Source organism: Podarcis cretensis, assembly GCF_951804945.1.
Source record: "Podarcis cretensis genome assembly, chromosome: 10".
Classification (NCBI taxonomy): domain Eukaryota; kingdom Metazoa; phylum Chordata; class Lepidosauria; order Squamata; family Lacertidae; genus Podarcis; species Podarcis cretensis.
This window is the reverse complement of record NC_137179.1, coordinates 11,086,564-11,104,600: the sequence shown is the minus strand read 5'-3', so window position 1 is coordinate 11,104,600 and position 18,037 is coordinate 11,086,564. Positions and strand designations below refer to the sequence as shown.

The 18,037-nt window shown below is 45.1% G+C and overlaps 1 long non-coding RNA gene across 1 annotated transcript; it reads right to left on the bottom strand.

Annotated features, from left to right (window-relative positions):
• Positions 1–836: 836 nt before the first annotated feature.
• On the bottom strand, positions 837–17,475 carry LOC307225339. Its single transcript, XR_013842906.1, has 4 exons — positions 17,411–17,475; positions 9,907–9,970; positions 3,144–3,280; positions 837–1,065 (listed from the first exon to the last, which is right to left on the bottom strand). It is a non-coding gene; the product is annotated as an uncharacterized lncRNA (long non-coding RNA).
• Between the last annotated feature and the right edge of the window lie 562 nt (positions 17,476–18,037).

Sequence of the window (18,037 nt, the reverse complement as noted above, 5' to 3'; positions counted from 1 at the left end):
TTTTCAACGCCTGCTAAAATAAAATAAAATAAAAATCTGCAAGCCTACCCATAAATGTAAAGTTGAACAGTGACATTTTGCATGCAAGTGAGGCACCTCTGAGTCTGTACATGCCTCCTTTTTTATCACTTGAAATGCTCTAAGTTCCTTGTTCGCTACCAACAGCCCTGCCTGTGAAAGTACATGTGCAACTTTCTACGTTGTTTTAACTACAAACAAGTTAAGGATTAGTTCACCCATCTTCAGTGGGTGACACTATCAAATAGAAATGAAGTAATTTCTGTTCAAAATGATATACTGCTGAATCTCAGACCCTCCAAGTGTCTCTATTTTCCAGGGAAATTTCTGGATATACAGAAGCCACCCAAATGTCCCACTTTCCCTTAGGACATCCCTATTTTCATCAGAGAAATGTTGGAGGGTATGGAGTTATGCAACCCCCTGAACCAAGGAGATAAGTAACTATACAACCTTTAGAAGACATTTTAAGGCAGCCCTGTATAGGGATTTTTTTTTTTAAATGTTTTATTGTGGTTTTTATATATGTTGGCTGGGGCAGCCCAGTCAGATGGGCAGGGTATAAATAATAAAATTGTTGTTGTGTGCCATCATCTTCATTACCATTAACAGGACGTCCCTATTTTCTTTGGAGAAATGTTGGAGGGTATGCAATCCTAGCTGCCATTTGTACTGTAGATCCAGGTCAACTCAATGCCCTCTGGACGGACTACAATTCCCATGAGTCTTTGTCCATCCCTTCTGCATGCAATGCATGTGCTCTCCCACTGAGCCCTGCTCCTTTGGTGCAACAGAGCACAGAAACAGGCTGTCAGACCTTTTGATATCGGTAGGATTAACTTCATTTATTCCATTGTAAGTGGCTTATGGATCAGGCTGCAAGCACTTGAATGCAAGGTCTCTGATTTATGGCAGTGTGTTTGTGAGAGAGGTGGGGGACACACACCAAAATGTTCACCAGCAGGGCTCTGTTCATTTCTTTGCTTTGTGATATATGTTCTGTGGTCCTGCTTTGCTGGATGCAGCTCAACAGCTGCCTCTTCTTGCCTGGGGATACGGTAACCAAAGAGATGGAGTGGTTTTGTAAGGGGAAATGAACCTCATCGGTGCTTTATACTGTAAATGATCATTAAAGCATGGTGTGTTATGACACTACAACACTAAGTTAGTTGATAGACTTCACATCAGACTCACACACTCACCCCACCCATGCAAGTCCAGACTATGCAGGAAGTGGAGGCCCACAGAGAGCTGAGTATCCAGACCACCCCCTTGCAATTGTGGCTCCTCACTTCTGCTCCCTGATAAGCCAGTCCACAAACATGGGGGACTGACTCCCTAGTGTGTCCTGTGGTCAAAAGCAGCCTCTGGCACGTAGGAGGAGGAAATATCTCAAGTCAATGCCCTATTAGACAAGGGGCAGGCACCCTTTTCAACATTTTGTCCTGCCACACCCACACAGCCTTGATTTTGTGACTGTTGCCTGCTGCTGTTAAGAGTGGTGGACTTGTAATCTGGGGAACTGGGTTCACGTCTCTGCTCCTCCACATGCAGCTGCTGGGTGACCTTGGGCTAGTCACACTTCTCTGAAGTCTCTCAGGCCCACTCACCTCACAGAGTGTTTGTTGTGGGGGAGTGTCAGGGAACTGCCATCGGGGCTCCAGAGGGATTCTGGAGAGCGTCCCAGGATGGGGAGAAGCAGCCCATCTTCTGGGGAAGGAAATCAGCGCAGCCCAGTGGAGAAGGGGGGCAGATGGGGGAATTGGCAAGGCGGTCCCATGACTCCTCACCGGGGACCAGCGGGGAGAGCACGGGTCCTCCGCTGCCCGCACCCTCCTTGTGCAGAAGGCTTCCGCGCAGGGAGAGTAGGCGGAGACTAGGCATCAAAGAGCTTCTTTGCTGGAAGAAGTTCAAGAAACGCCCACTGACGGATTCTGCCAGCGATTGAGACAGCAACGAGCTAGTGGCTGTCCGGACAGAAAAGGTTCACTCAGGCAACCCAGCCAGGTATGGTGCCGGTTTACGCATGAGCAACCGCTAGAACCATTACAGCAATCCGTCAGTCACTGACGTTGCTTGTCCGCAGCCCTAGAGAGGCAGCACGATGAGCCAAACAGGGACAGCTGGAGAGATGGAGCAACAAGCTGCGGTGCGGAATCTGGTCGAGAGGAACTGAGACTTGGAGGTGCATGTAGCTACCCTGACGGCGCGGCTGCACGAGAGACGGGCTCAGGATGCACAGGTCAGAACCACCCCCATCACAAGGAAAGTACCGGGGCTGGTACACAAGTTTGGGGGAAAGCCCCAAGACTACAATTCTTTCCGAACGGAAGTGCAGTACGCTTTGGAACTGCAGAAAGATGACTTTGCTGATGACGGGGAGAGGGTGGCTTACATTGTGGGGCATCTGCAGGATGGGGCGCGCAAATGGATCAGGCCCCTAATGGCGATGCAGAATGATGCCTTGAAGGACCTTAAGGAATTCTACCAGGCAATGGACGCAATGTTCTCCAGCGAGGTTGAGCAAAGTGTGACACGGCGGGAACTGATGGGGTGCAAGCAAGGGGGCCAGTCCATCAGAAACTTAAATTAGAAGCCAGGGTTGTAGAATGAGACAAGGGTCCTTCACAGCTTTTCCCAGGAAATGGGCCAGGTTGCTAAACACGCTGTGCCACTCTTCAGAGAGCTGAAGTTCTTTGCTGAGTCAACATCTCATCCATTCACTACAATAGGAGAACAACTACAACCAGCAGAGCTCACTGAGAACTCTCCATGGTCCTGAAACAGCCTGTTCAAATCTAGATTTATCTTGTGAAGTGAACATGACTTGACCCGCTGTGGTCTCCCCGCCTCCCCCTTGCCCCTTGTGGAGGCCATGGGTATATCTTTATATTTTACTTTTTTTAATTAAGGGATGCTTTTAGTTCTCAGAAGTCTTCCCCTTGCTAGGTTTTTAAAGTGCTGTTTACTGATTTTTTTATGCTCTTGTGTGGGTTGTATCCTGCTTTTTATTCATACTGTGCTGGTATTCCTTGCATAGATTGATTGTTTTGTAAACTAGGTGGCAGGCAAATGCCTAAACAGATAAATAAAACTGCAATAAAACTTACTGGAAGAAACTTTACCTGATGTGACTTTTCCTGAGTAAGACTATGAACCATGTCTGGTTTATATACCCTCCTCTCATGGGTTGCCTGCCTGCGACCTGAGACTTCTGCATTGAAGGCATTGCTGCTCTCCCCTTTTCAAGCACCTCCTGGTTCTAGGAGAAAGAGGGGCAGGGGAAGGTGGGAAATCTACTGACCCATCTCTTCCCTGAACTGTCCCTTCTTCCTCTGCTGCATGCCTTCTTTTGCCTCGGACTGCCCTGACTCTCCCTCCTCCTCTGGCTCCTGCCTTGCAGGTGGTGTGACCCCCCCAAAAAAACCCCCACTGGTCCCCTCTTCTGGGTCCTTCCCCAGGCCCCCTGCCTCTGCCACACACATTGCAAGTCCCTGACACTCTGATCTCCCACACAGGCTGAGAGACATGAACAGTGGGTCAATGATGCCAAGATGGGTAATAATAATAATACCCCAGGGCAGGTTACAATGGTTTAAAATACCACTTAAAAAACTGTTTAAAACAACTTGCACTCACAAAAATATAAAGGTAAAGGTAAAGGGACCATTAGGTCCAGTAGTAGCAGACTCTGGGGTTGCAGCACTCATCTCTCTTTATTGGCTGAGGGAGCCTGCGTACAGCTTCCGGGTCATGTGACCAGCATGACTAAGCCGCTTCTGGCGAACCAGAGCAGCGCACGGAAACGCCGTTTACCTTCCTACCTATTTATCTACTTGCACTTTGACGTGCTTTCGAACTGCTAGGTTGGCAGGAGCAGGGACCAAGCAACGGGAGCTCACCCCGTTGCGGGGATTCGAACCGCCGACCTTCTGATCGGCAAGCCCTAGGCTCTGTGGTTTAACCCACAGCGCCACCTGCATCCCTCACAAAAATATGGTGGGTCCTAAAACTATACATCTCATGCGTCAAAGACAAGGGGATGGAGGTGTTATAAAGAAGTAAAGAGGCTTGAAATCTGCTCCCCTGGTTGACCCCGAATGAAAGTAGACACTTTCTCTAGGGACTCCACTGGCAGAAAATGCACTCTGCAATTTCTCAAGGCCTTTCTTTCACTTATGGTATAAGGTATGCCTCTGAAACTAGGTGGTTGGGTTGAACACTGACACAAATTAACCCCTGGGTATAGGGGCTTTTGTGACTCATTCCATGGAACTGCCCCACTCCTCCCCCACACCTTCTAAATCTGTTCTATGGCTTTCCTCAACCCTCTTGAGCAGATGTTCCTTGCACAAACAGAACAAGGGCATTGGCTACCACCATGAGATTGTAAAGAGAGGGACATTTCCCCTTGTCTTTAGCTTGTGTCAACAGAATTTGGGATCATCTAGTCAAACTGATTGGCAGTTGATTGAGAGCAAACAAAAGCATAGTTTGATGTGTAGATGTCAGGGGCTGGTTGGGCACAGAGGAATGGTGGAAGGTACCGGCTGCGGAACCCCCAAGGGAAGAAAGCTCAGAGTCAAGGGATTGGTGGTGGGACAATGATGAGTTGGGAGTGGGATGGGATAAGACTGGGAGGAGGAGGTGTCAGGATATAGGTAACAGGGCTTAGTGTGCAGGGAGAGTCTGTGACAGGGAGAAGTCCAGATTCAGAGGCAGAAGCTGAAGCAGGAAAGGAGAGAGGCCAAGAGGCAGAGATGAGTCCAACTGGTGAAGAAGCTTGGGTGTGATGGCCTGGGAATCCGATTCAGAGGCTGAACCGGAGGAATCCCAGCCTGCACAGGAGTCCCCGCCTCCAGGGCCGGCTGAACTGGGGCAGGGCCTTGTTTCTGAAGCGCCTGCACCTGTGCTGGATCCTCAGGAGCAGGCACCAGGTGATTCCACTCTGGCTCCAGAGGTGGTTGAGGACTCAGTGCCTACAGGTGAGTCTCCCCCTGGGCCCAGTAACCCTTCAGCCTCTCCTGAACTGCAGAGGCTCAGGGCAGAGAGGCGAAGGGAACTGGTTTCTCCCAGGAGGAGTGCTCGCCTTAAGGCCAGGAGAGGCGGGTCTCCTGGGGGCCGGGACCGCCCCTGGCCTCAGAGAAGATAAAGGCCAGTCAGCCCGGTCCCAGGTTGCGGGAGCAACGTCGTTGGAGAGCTGTTTCGGCCAGCACCCAGTCCTGTTCCTCCAGAGTTCCTGTCCTTGCCCGGCTCCTCGCTTTGGCTTCGCCCGTGGAGGACTGTCTGCCGACCCTCGACTCAGGTCCTGGACCTTGCCCCACTGTAACCTCCCCCCGGGACCAGCACATTGGGTTTCTCCCCCTCCTGCTGCAACAAGCTCCCCTCCCCACTAGTCACTGGAACTCTCTTCCACAAGATGTGTTGAAGGCTAAGAAAATGATTAGAGTATTAGATAAAAACAGTAAAGGGACCCCTGACAGTTAAGTCCAGTCGTGAATGACTCTGGGGTTGTGGCGCTCATCTCGCTTTACTGGCCGAGGGAGCCAGCGTTTGTCCGCAGACAGTTTTTCTGGGTCATGTGGCCAGCGTGACTAAGCCGTTTCCAGCGAAAACAGAGCAGTGCATGGAAACGCCGTATACCTTCCTGCCACAGCGGTACCTATTTATCTACTTGCACTGGTGTGCTTTTGAACTGCTAGGTTGGCAGGAGCTGGGACTGAACAATGGGAGCTCAGCCTGTCATGGGGATTCGAAACACCAACCTTTTGATTGGCAAGCCCAAGAGACTCAGTGGTTTAGACCAGTGTTTTTCAACCACTGTTCCGCGGCACACTAGTGTGCTGCGAGATGTTGCCTGGTGTGCTGTGGGAAAAAATGAAAAAATTGAAAGATTAAAAAAAAAAATGTCAAATTTTCGCCCACTAGGCGGGTGCCGGACTGTGTCCACCCTATTTTCCATCCGTCCTGGGTGGGGATCAGATCGGATGGGATCGGATGAGAGTGGACAGGCGGTCCGCTCTCATCTGATTCCCCATAGAGAGCAGCGGGGCTCTGACATCTCCCTCTCCACACAAAGTGCGGAGACGGAGCTGTCATCTGCCGGCTCAGCGGGGATCAGCGGATTGATCCCCGCTGAGAAGAGAACGGTCCGCAACGTTTTTGTTTGCCATTAAAGAAAAAAATATTAAACATTTTCTAATGGTGGTGTGCCTCGTGATTTTTATCATGAAACAAGTGTGCCTATGCCCAAAAAAGGTTGAAAAACACTGGTTTAGACCACAGTGCCACCCATGTCTCATTAGACAAATCATCATCATCATCATCAAAATTTCTATACTGCCCTTTATCTGAAGATCACAGGGTGGTTTACAATGCCTTGTGGGTCTATCAGTGACTATTAGCTGTGATGTTCTGAGGTGGTTTACCTCCAGAGAGCACTTATTATGGAGCAACAGTTGGAGAGGACTATTTCCTTCACACCTTCTCTGTGGGAAGCAGGATGCTGGACTCGGTAATCCTTGGAGCAATATTGTTATACGGCTAATCTGATTTGAATCAGGTCTGACCCACCAGTCTGTGCTAATCTCTGCTTCACACTCTGCCTGTCTCACTGTGCCTTTCTGGGAACGAATGCACAACTTTGCACAATGGCATACCAATTACAATTAAACCACTCAATAAATTCCAGGGCTTTTATACCTTTGCAAACCCAATAAAGGTTTTGTGCGAGTTCAAAGCATTCCCCATGCCCCTGTCTTGTACTAAGGGAGAGAGGGGAAATTAATGGCACACAGCAGCATAATGGTATCAGAAGTAGCAATGACAGGACATGAATTATTTTAATGCTTTAGCAGCGGAGTTACTGATACTTCACAATTCATGAACACATTTTTCTATTACTACCGTGTCATGCTTTTATTGACTGGTATAAAAACACCATTTGTATATCTCTTTTCTTCTTCACCCTGCTGTGTTTCTATTTTACTGGAAATGTCCTGTAACAGGTATAACATCAGCTCAGATTACCAAGAAATCTATAAAATAGTTTCCTGCTACTGCATTTGGTACGGATTGAAAGAACACATTATGATCACACTGAGCTCACTGATAAAAAAAGAGAAAACCCACACACGTATACACAAACTGTTATTCTCGGGCAAACATGACTTATCCTCACCTGATCAAAATTCTAGATGTATCCACTTCATTACTAAATGATGAAAGTGGTTCATTTTTGTGCTGATATGTGGCGCAGATGTATTATTAAAAACTCGCTCTGGATGCCTGTGTCCCATATTTAGGTTGTCAGCTTTTTGCACTGCACAAGGTGGAGAGAATCTTTTGATGCAGCCGTTACAGAGACATTGAGCAGTTTGATGTAAATATCTTATGGAGATCCTGGAACTGCAACCCCAAACAAGAAAGAGCGAGATAACCTGAAAAGTATGGGTGCCGAATGGTTTCTGCCACTCGCTGCTGCAATTTGGCCAGGGTGGCGGTGGTAGATGTACTGAAATCTAGACCTGGACTCTATGCTCTCCACCTAACCTGGGGTCTCTTGCTCAGTGGTGGAGCCTGTATTTTGCATGCAGAAGCTTTTGTGTTCAGTCTCTAGGGTCCCCAGTTAAAGAAAAAAGATCACATAGGAAGCATTGGGCATTACCTTTGGCTGAGAGCCTGTAGAGTTCTAGGCAATCAGAATAGGCAATATTTACTTAAATGTACTAATCAAATGAGAGCTATTTTCTCCAAAATAGCAGCATAGAAAGCTTCCTTATATTGAATCAGGCCAATGGTTTATCTACACAAACCGGCAGCTGTTCTTCAGAGTTTCAGGCAGGAATCTCTTCCAGCCCTATCTGCAGATGCTGGGATTGAACCTCAGACCTTATGCATGCAAAGCAGATGCTCCACCAACTAGTTCCACCCCTTCCCTGGGAAACACAAGTGGGGGAGATAAGTCCATCAGGACTTATTCATCCAGCATCTCCTGCTCCTCTGCTCCACCATTCACAACATTTTACTACTGGATTACCAAAGAGGTTTGGAACATTAGTGAGAAGAGTCAAGATATCATCACAAGAGCCCTGTTGGATCTGGACAAAGACACACTTAGACCAGCATTCTGTTCTCACAATGGCCAACGAGATGCCCATGAGAAGTCTGACTGCAACAGCACTCTCCATACTTGTGGTTCTCACCAACTGGTATTCAGAGGTACACTGCCTCTGTGCCTATGACAGTGGAGAGAGAACTCAGGCTTCTTGGCCAGTTGCCACTGATAGCCTCATCCACCAAGAATTTGTCTAATCCTTTTTACAAAGCCATCCAAGCTAGTGGCCATCGCTACCTATTGAGGAAGTCAACCCCATTATTTCACTATGCACCCAGTGAAGAAGTCATTTTATTTGCAAGTCCAGAATCATAGGATTGTAGAGTTGGAAGGGACCACAAAGGTCATTTAGTTCAACTCTCTGCAATGCAGGATGGAGCTCAAACCCACAACTCTGAGATTAAGAGTTTCATGCTTTACTAACTGCTATCCCTTCCTCCTCCTCCTCCTCCTCCTCCTCCTCCTCCTCCTCCTCCTCCTCCTCCTCTTCTTCCTTTGCCAATCTGAAACTGTGAAGGCCCTTTGTGAAGGGCATTTTTGGTCTCCCTGTGCAAGTGCTTCAATATGTTATCCCAGACTTTTCCAATCTGGTGCCAGGGCTGGAACCAGATTCAGGTCAGCAAGCAAGAAGCAGAGTTTGTCAGAGAAGTGAACTCTTCATTCAAACAAGTTTCTCCACTGCCAGATGTTTCCCAAGCAGTCTCAAACTGTGACAGGGCAGCTCTAATCTCTGTTCTGCTCTACACATCACTCTGAATGTCCTTGGAGATAAGGGGAGAGAGGAATTGGTTACAGCAGGAGAGGCAGGCTCCCTGTATTCTTCAGATGCCTCTTGCCCCACCTCTTCTGCTTCAGCCTCTGAATCGGAACTGCTCCCTATCACAGGCTCTCTCTGTTCACCAAATCCTGTTGCCCTTTAAGCATCTAACAATTCCTCCAATTCTTCTCCTTCTGACATCTCCTCTGCGTCCCACCAACAACCCCCTGGCTCTGAGCCTTCCTCCTCTAGGGTTTATCTTGGGGGTTCCCTGGCTGGTGCCTCCCACTACTCCTCTTCATCCTGCCAGTCCCTGATATCTGGTGCCCCCCCCTATATTGTTGACCCAGCCAGCTGGTCAGAGACAATGGGTTGGGAGCCTCAATCACCTGGAGGGCACAATTTTGGGAAAGACTGTCTTATCCTCTAATTTCCTTTCCCTGCATTGAACCACCTTCCATTAGCAGTTTGTCAGGTTAGCGTTTGTTTGCAAATTTTATCCGCTAGAGCACTGGATAGGCTTTTTAGACCCCTTTGGAAATTCCGGCCCTTTTGCTGCCTCTTCAAGAGATTATGCAGAAAGCAAACATTGATAAGCTCATGTAACAGACCTCAAAGAGAACTTTCTATTCCTGGGCTCATCTTTACCAAGTAAATCCTTAATCGACTTAATTTATCATCCACCAAGATCTATTATGTTTAAGATTTGATTTTATAGACAGCAGTTAACAGGCATAATTTATTGTGCTCTTCGGTACTCTATGAAGGCTTCAGCTTAATACTCAGAGCTAAACCTCCATCTGATAGAAAGAGATGGCAATACAATCTCATTCATTTTCACCCCCTATCTGATTTGCAGGATAACGTGTCCAATGATTGGTTTTAGGGGAATCTCGTTCGGAGAGCAAGTGGGGAATATTGCACGAGAACTCTTATGGCTTTCACTTGGCTGTATGCATAACCAATGGCAGCCTGGATCTCTAATTCCAATACTGTGTATTTGGGTCTCTGGTACCAGTTATGTTGATGTTGTTTTCCATTTCTGTGATAAAGGCAGGGCAGACTGAAAATCTATAACCCTGAAAGAAAAATCCCCTGTTTTACTTAGGCCCTGTAACTCTCAACATAATATTCTGGCCATTAATCATATTCTTACTATGTCTGGGTTCCTCTTTGGAAATCTGTTTTTTATATATATATATAAATATTTATTGAGGTTTTTTAAATACAAAATGCAAAAATAATAAACAATATGACATGTATCAAAACATATTTTCAAAACTTCTTTGGACTCCCTCACGTCTCCCGCTCCCACTTACATCATTGTAAAACTTTTTCCAGCAATTTATCATCTTGTTTACTTTCTTAAATCTCATTCATTTAATTTAATCTAATAATTCTCCAAAAGGTTTATATTTTCCTCAATCTCACTTATCATCCAAATTACGTCTAATTTAGTGGTGCTCAATTATTTATGGTCTGGCATCCTTCTTAACATTCAACCAAATTACAGTATTTTTGTAAATAAATCCTAAATTTCTTCCAGTCTTCTTCAACCCTCTCCTCTCCCAGGTCTCGGATTCTGCCGGTCATCTCAGCCAATTCCATATAGTCTATCAGTTGCATCTGCCATTCTTCCAGTGTGGGTAGATCTCGGGTTTTCCAGTGCTTGGCGATGAGTATCCTTGCTGCTGTTGTTGCATACAGGAAAAAAGTTCTGTCCTTCTTTATCACCCTCTGGCCGACAATACCCAGGAGAAAGGCCTCTGGTTTCTTGGGGAAAGTATACTTAAATACCTTTTTCAACTCATTATATATCATTTCCCAGAAGGCCTTCACTCTAGGGCACGTCCACCAGAGGTGAAAGAATGTTCCTTCATTCCCTTTACATTTCCAGCATTTGTTATCAGACAAATGGTATATTTTGGCAAGTTTAACTGGGGTCATGTACCATCTATATATCATTTTCATTACATTTTCCTTCAAAGTATTACATGCAGTGAAGTTCAACCCAGTGGTCCACAACATTTCCCAGTCCTCGAACATGATATTATACCCAATGTCCTGTGCCCACTTTATCATAGCCGATTTAACCATTTCATCTTGTGTGTTCCATTTTAACAGCAAGTTATACATTCTTGAAAGTACCTTAGTCTTAGGTTCTAGCAGTTCTAATTCCAATTTCGATTTCTCCACCTGGAACCCTAACTTTTTGTCATTTTTGAAAACTTCTTTAATCTGAGCGTAGTGTAACCAGTCTCGCACTTTATCCTTCATTTTCTCCAAACTCTGCAATTTCCAATTGTCTCCATCTTTTTCTAAAATTTCCCAATACTTTGGCCATTTGGCCTCCATATTGGGTCTTTTTCGGGCCTTAGCTTCCAGAGGTGATAGCCACCTTGGAGTTTTGTTTTCCAATAAGTCTTTATATTTTGTCCAGACATTGAACACTGCTTTTCTGACAATATGGTTTTTAAAGGCCTTATTGATTTTAACCTTATCATACCATAAGTATGCATGCCAACCAAAAGCATTGTTAAAACCTTCCAAATCCAATACATCAGTGTCTTCGAGAAGTAGCCAATCTTTTAGCCAGCAGAAAGCTGCGGCCTCATAATACAACTTTAAGTCCGGCAGGGCCAAGCCCCCTCTCTCTTTCGCGTCGGTTAATATCTTAAACTTAATTCTGGGCTTTTTGCCCTGCCAGACAAACTTAGAAATATCTCTCTGCCACTTCCGGAAGCACTCCGTCTTGTCCACAATCTGTAGTGTTTGAAACAAAAACAACATTTTTGGCAATACATTCATCTTAATAGCAGCAATTCGGCCTAACAAAGAAAGTTTCAATTTTGTCCAACTATCTAAGTCTCTCTTAATTTCTGACCAACATTTTTCATAATTATCCTTAAATAGACTCAGATTTTTTGCTGTTATGTTTACCCCTAGGTACTTTACTTTTTTAACCACATTTAATTCTGTCTTTCTCTGAAACTGTTCTGACTCTGTATCTGTCCATTTTTTCCCCAATACCTTGGTTTTCTGTTTGTTTAGTTTAAATCCCGCCACCCGACCAAAGTCTTGGATCAATTGTAGTACTCTTTTCGTACTAGATTCTGACTCCTGCAGGGTCAAAACTAGGTCATCTGCAAAAGCTTTGAGTTTATATTGTTTCGCTCCGACCTGAATTCCTTCCACCAACCGGTCCCCTCTAATCATATTCAGGAGCACTTCCAGAACCGAATTAAATTTCAAAGGGGAGATAGGACAGCCTTGTCGTGTTCCTTTTTCAATTTTAAACTCTTCTGTAACCACATTGTTAACTATCAATTTAGCCTTTTGTTCTGAATATATTGCATCAATCCCATTCTCAAAACCCCGACCCACTCCCATTTCTTTTAAATTTCCCTTCATAAATTTCCAAGAGATATTGTCAAAGGCCTTCTCCGCATCTATAAAAATTAACACTGCTTTTGTATTTATGTCTGTTTGCAAAAGTTCCAAAATGTCAATAATGTTCTTTGTGTTAGCAAACAAATGTCTACCTGGGAGAAAGCCCGCCTGGTCCTTATGAATTACCTCATTTAAAACTTTTTTAAATCTACTTGCCAGAATGTCTACTTGCCAGATGGGACGATAGTTCTTAAGTTGTGTCTTTTCAGCTTCCGATTTTGGTATCAATGTGATGAAGGCTTCTTTCCACGATTCTGGCGCCCTCCTCCCCTCCATAATTTCATTGCTAACCTCCATCAGTGGTTGTATCAGATAGTCTTTTAGTGTCTTATAATACTTGGAGGTCAGCCCATCTGGTCCTGGAGATTTGCCCAATTTCATATTCTGAATGGCTTGTTCAATCTCTTGTCGTGTTATTTTACAGTTCAGGATTGATCTATTTTCTTGTGACAATTTTGGTAATCCATTTTTTTCCAAAAATTGTTTAGTCTCAATCTCATCTTGCGGCCCTTGGGTATATAATTTTTTGAAATATCTCTGGAAGCACTTTCTAATATCCACAGGGTTCTGAAAGTTTCTTCCTTCAATCTCTAAATTTGTAACTGTATTTAATTTTTGTCTCCTCTTCAACTGCCAAGCTAGCAGTTTTCCACATTTATTCGCCGATTCAAAAGTTTTTTGTTTCATTAATTTAATCTTCCACTCTATTTCCTGGTTTATCAATTTAGAATATTGTGCTTGATGAAGTTTAATTTCTCTCAGCGTCGGCTGTGACTTCGGGTTTAATCTTAGCTTCTTTTCTAATTCTTTAATTTTCTCCAAAATTTTATCTTTCCTCTCATTTTGTGTCCTTTTCTTTACAGCATTCTGTTGTATCAAGAACCCCCTCATCACTGCCTTGCTTGCATCCCAAATGGTTCTTTTTTCCACCGTAGTGTTCATGTTTATCTCAAAATAATCCTTTAAAGCTTTTTGGGCCTTCTTAATAATCTCCTGATCTCTAAACAAATTGTCATTCATCTTCCATCTAAAGGAGCCGGTTGGTATTAGTGTCATGTCCATCTTTACTGCATTATGGTCGGAGCAGGTCTTTGGGCAGATTTCCACCTTTTTGACCTTAGGTGCCAGACCTCTAGATATCCATATTTGGTCGATTCTTGTCCAGGTCAGTTGGGCTTCAGAGAAAAATGTTCCCTCTCTTCCCAAGGGGTTCTTTATTCTCCAAATATCAATCAAATCCATATTGTCTGTCATTTCGAAAAAGGTCTTTGGTAGTCTGCCATCTTTTGTAACATTTTGGCTTTGTGACTTATCCATGTTGGTTGATACGATCCCGTTCATATCTCCCATCAAAATGATGTTGTTGTAGTCCAGATAATCCAGCATGGTCTCATGCAACTTCTTATAAAATTCCGATTTCCCCTCATTTGGCGCATAGATTCCTAATATCAAAAGTTTCTCTCCTTGATGTTGTATCTCAATTGCCAAAATTCTTCCATGTTCGTCTTTAAATAGGAATTTGGGTGACAGGCTCTCTTTTGCATAAATGACCACACCTCTCTTCTTTACTCTGTCCGAAGATATAAATTCCTGGCCCAATCTTTTGTTTATTAGCACTTTTCTGTGGAGCCTAGTCACATGTGTTTCTTGCAGGCAAATAATGTCCAATTGTTCTTTTTTTAATATATGAAATATTTTCCTCCTTTTTTCCGGGATGTTACAGCCATTTATATTCCAGCTCAGAAGTTGCAGAGACATCCTGAAATAATCTGGTTATTTTTCCAGGGGTGGTATCTTATTCGTTGAATCTTCAGGTTCCAAGGGTGCCGGTGCCGCCGGTGCTCCAGGCCCAAAGGGTAGTTCAATTCCTTTTTGAAGGTCCTCTCCGTATGTGGTCAGAAATTTGTCTCTATCTTCCAGTGTTCTAATTTTAACCTTCTTCCCTCTGAAGGTAAAAGATAGTCCTTGGGGAAATTCCCACCTAAAGATAATTGAATTGCTCCTAAGCAGTTTAACCAATTCCAGGTAGGCAGATCTAAGGTCCAACAGTTGTTTAGGGATATCTTTATAAATTTCAATTCTTCTATCCAAAATGTCCAGTGACTTTTCGTAATGTAAGCCCAAAATCTTATCCCTTTCCTCCTTTGATCTCAATGTTATCAAACAGTCTCTGGGCTTTTCTTTCTTTACAAGTCTTCCAAGCCTGAAAGCAGACGCAATTTTAAAGTCCTTTTCCTCTAAATTCCAGAACTTGGAAAATTCTTTAGTCAGAAACTCAGCTAAGTTGCCTTCTTCCACTTCTGGTATCGACCTTATCCTTAAATTACTCTCCCGGTTCCGCAGTTCTATCATAGATAGATAGGTCTGATGTTCACCTACTTGTTTGCAGAGTGGTCTTACCTCTTGTTCTAAATTTTCTAATTTTTGACTAGTGTCCTCAGCCAATTTCCGATTTTCTACTGTGGCCTCCGTCAACTGCCCAATTGCCTGTGCGTTCTGTGATACTTGTCCAGTTAATCTATTTAGACATTCTGTGTTTTGATCAATTTTGGCTGTTTGTTCATCGGCTTTCTTGTCCAGAGATTCCACTCTCTTGTCCAGAGATTCCAATTTTTCATAGATTTTCTCTAGAATAGAAGCAGTTGCTCCTGAGGCCATATCTTCCAATTGTAACTGTTCAGTTTCTCCCTCTCCTGCCCTTGGCAGAGAAGCGGCTTCTTCCTCTGAAGGCAAAGTAGGTACAGATGATCTACGTGTCTGCGAGACTGAGGTTAAAGTTGTCAAAGTTGCTTGTCTAGTTCTTCCCCTCCTTCTTGCGCCACTCATTCCAGAGTTATCTAAGAGTCAAGGTCAAGCTGAGTTGTTCCCATGAGAAAGCAGCGGCCCAGAGGAAAACAGTCAAACAGGAGGTCAGGGAAAAGGAAAGTGAAATGATGTCACTGCTTTAAATCCCAGATCCTCTAGGGGGAGCTTGAAATGTCTTAAGAGAAGAATCCAATTCTAGTAAATTTACTAAAATCAAATTTAATGTCCAGGAACCTTCAATAGCAGGTTTTAAGCAGAGTTAGTATTAACAGCCACATTGTTTCAGACAGTGCATACTGGTACTTCAATTGATGTTTCAAAGTAACAAGTCCAAGCCCCCTCAGATTGTTGCAAGTTCTGATACACAATAGCCAGATCTGCAGAACTGACAGCTCAAGTTGCTCAGGCAGCTCCAGCACCTGGGTTTCTCATTCAAGTTGTAGTTCCAATAGAAGAAAGGTATCACAGTACAAATATAAGTCAGAGAATCAAATGCTTAAAGTCCTTATTTTGTTTAAGGAAAAGTTCAGTGGATGCTCAGATCAGTTAGGCTAAAGATTCTTTTTAAGCCTCCACTCCTCCAGCTCTTTGCTTTGAAGTTCAGTAACAGCAGAAGACGGACTTCCTGTTTTGCGTCGCTCCGCTTTCAGCCGAATTCAATAATTTAGTCTCAAATTAGTCTTAGTCTTTACTCACGGGTTGTTGCTTTCCCGAGTCAAAAGTTTCCAGGAAGAGAGGTCAGCGCTCACCGGCAGCAGCAGCGCGGCTTCACTCCGTAGATTGCGAAACGACTCACAGCGCCGCTACCCCCTCCACGTTCCGGAGCCCCTTACGGGGTTCCTTCAGCGTTTCGGGAGCCGCTTCTGGCGCCCGCCGAGTCTCAAGACCACAGGCTCTTGCTGCCTGTGGGTTTCCGATGTGGGTCTCCGCTTCGCCGTAGCGGACGACCCAGTTTCCACGGAGCTTCCTCCTCACTAAAGGAAGAGGACCGCCATTGCCGTTCGCGCCGCCTCCGGAAGTCTCCTCTTTGGAAATCTGTATAAGCTCCAATGCATGCACAGAACTTCAGTCCTGCATGGGCACCTTGCTCACTCATTTCAATGGAACAGACACTTCTACAGATGCATTTGTTGATACTCATTGATGAATGTGGGGAAGACTTTAGGGTTGGGGCAAAGTCCTGTGAGTGTGCTGGAGCACCCTCCAAGGCATGGTTGCACCGGGAGACATTTCTGGTTGTCACTGTAACAGACATTGCATACGCTTCAGTGCCTGATGCTTTTAACACAACTCAAAACAGTTTACATTAGGGTGGTATAAGCTTTCCTATTATTCTGTCCATGGTCCCCACGAGAATAATTGGAGTGCAAATTGGATCCATTACAGAGCAGGAGGCTTTGACTGAATAAGGGAACTTCAGGTGCCAGACCACAATAGCTGCTACACTTCCCTCCTCTGTTTACCTGTCTGTGGGGTTGGCGCAGTGCATACGTGTCTCCCCTCTACATGCCAGTGTGCATTTGTGCATTGATGAAGCGCTACAGAAAAACAATTTTGATGTGGTCATACACCTCAAGATCCTTATTAGACTAGAGTTTTACCAGTGTGTGTGTTTGCACTTGTGTTCATTGATCAAAGGCTGGAGGGAACAGGGGAAAAAATTTAAGAACTGCTCCATTTTATGCACAGAAGAACACATGGGCAAGATGAACCCAGATGCAGTATAGCAGGGGTCCCCCAAGGTTGATCCAGGGGGGTGTCAGTGATTTATGGGGTTTTGTGCCACCCATGGAGCAGGAGCCAAGGCTGGAGGAAGGGGAAGAGTCCATGCAGTTGGAGATGGGAGGAGGAGGAGGTGCAGGATATCAAAAGTGGAGGTAGAGACCGTTCCTGAGAGGGGTGGCTGGTAGAATTCCCTCCATCCCCATCACTACTGTCTCCAAGGACCAGGAGGCACTTAAAGAGGCAGGTACATCTGCAGCTTCCATGGAGGATAGGTCTCAGGTTTCTTGTGCACACCCTATCAAACCAGGGTAGGCATGGTCACACTCTGTGTGTTTGGTGCACTTTAGAAGATACTGTGCCGCATGCTTTGCAAATAAAGAATTAAACTATCAGACACTTGTCCTCCTTGGGCTGGATGTGCTCAGCACATAGGCTTGTATTTCCTGAATTTGTCTAGGCCTCTTTTAAAGCCATCCAAGTTGGTGGTCATCATTGCCCCCTGTATGTGGGAATGGGTTCTGCAGTTTAACTAGGCTCACTGTGTGCAGAAGAGCTTTCATTCATCTGTCCTGAGTCCTCCAGCATTCAGTTTCATTGAATGGCCACAACTTCTATTGTCACAAGAGAATTTAGAATTTAGAATTTATTATTTATACCCCGCCCATCTGGCTGGGCTTCTCCAACCACTCTGGGCGGCTTCCAACAAAGTATTAAAATACAGTGGTCTATAAAACATTAAAAGCTTCCATCAAGAGGGCTGCCTTCAGATGTCTTCTAAAAGTCTGGTAGTTGTTGTTCTCTTTGACATCTGATGGGAGGGCATTCCACAGGGTGGGTGCTGCTACCAAGAAGGCCCTCTGCCTGGTTCCCTGTAACTTGGCTTCTCACAGTGAGGGAACCACCAGAAGGCCCTCTGCACTTGACCTCAGTGTCCTGGCAGAACGATGGAGGTGGAGACGCTCTTTCAGGTATACTGGACCAAGGGTGTTTAGGGCTTTAAAGGTCAGCACCAACACTTTGAATTGTGCTCGGAAATGTACTGGGAGCCAATGTAGGTCTTTCAAGACCGGGGTTATGTAGTCTTGGCAGCTGCTCCCAGTCACCAATGTAGCTGCCAATCTAGTGTCACAAGAGGGGGAGAGAACCTTTCCTCTATCCACTTTCTG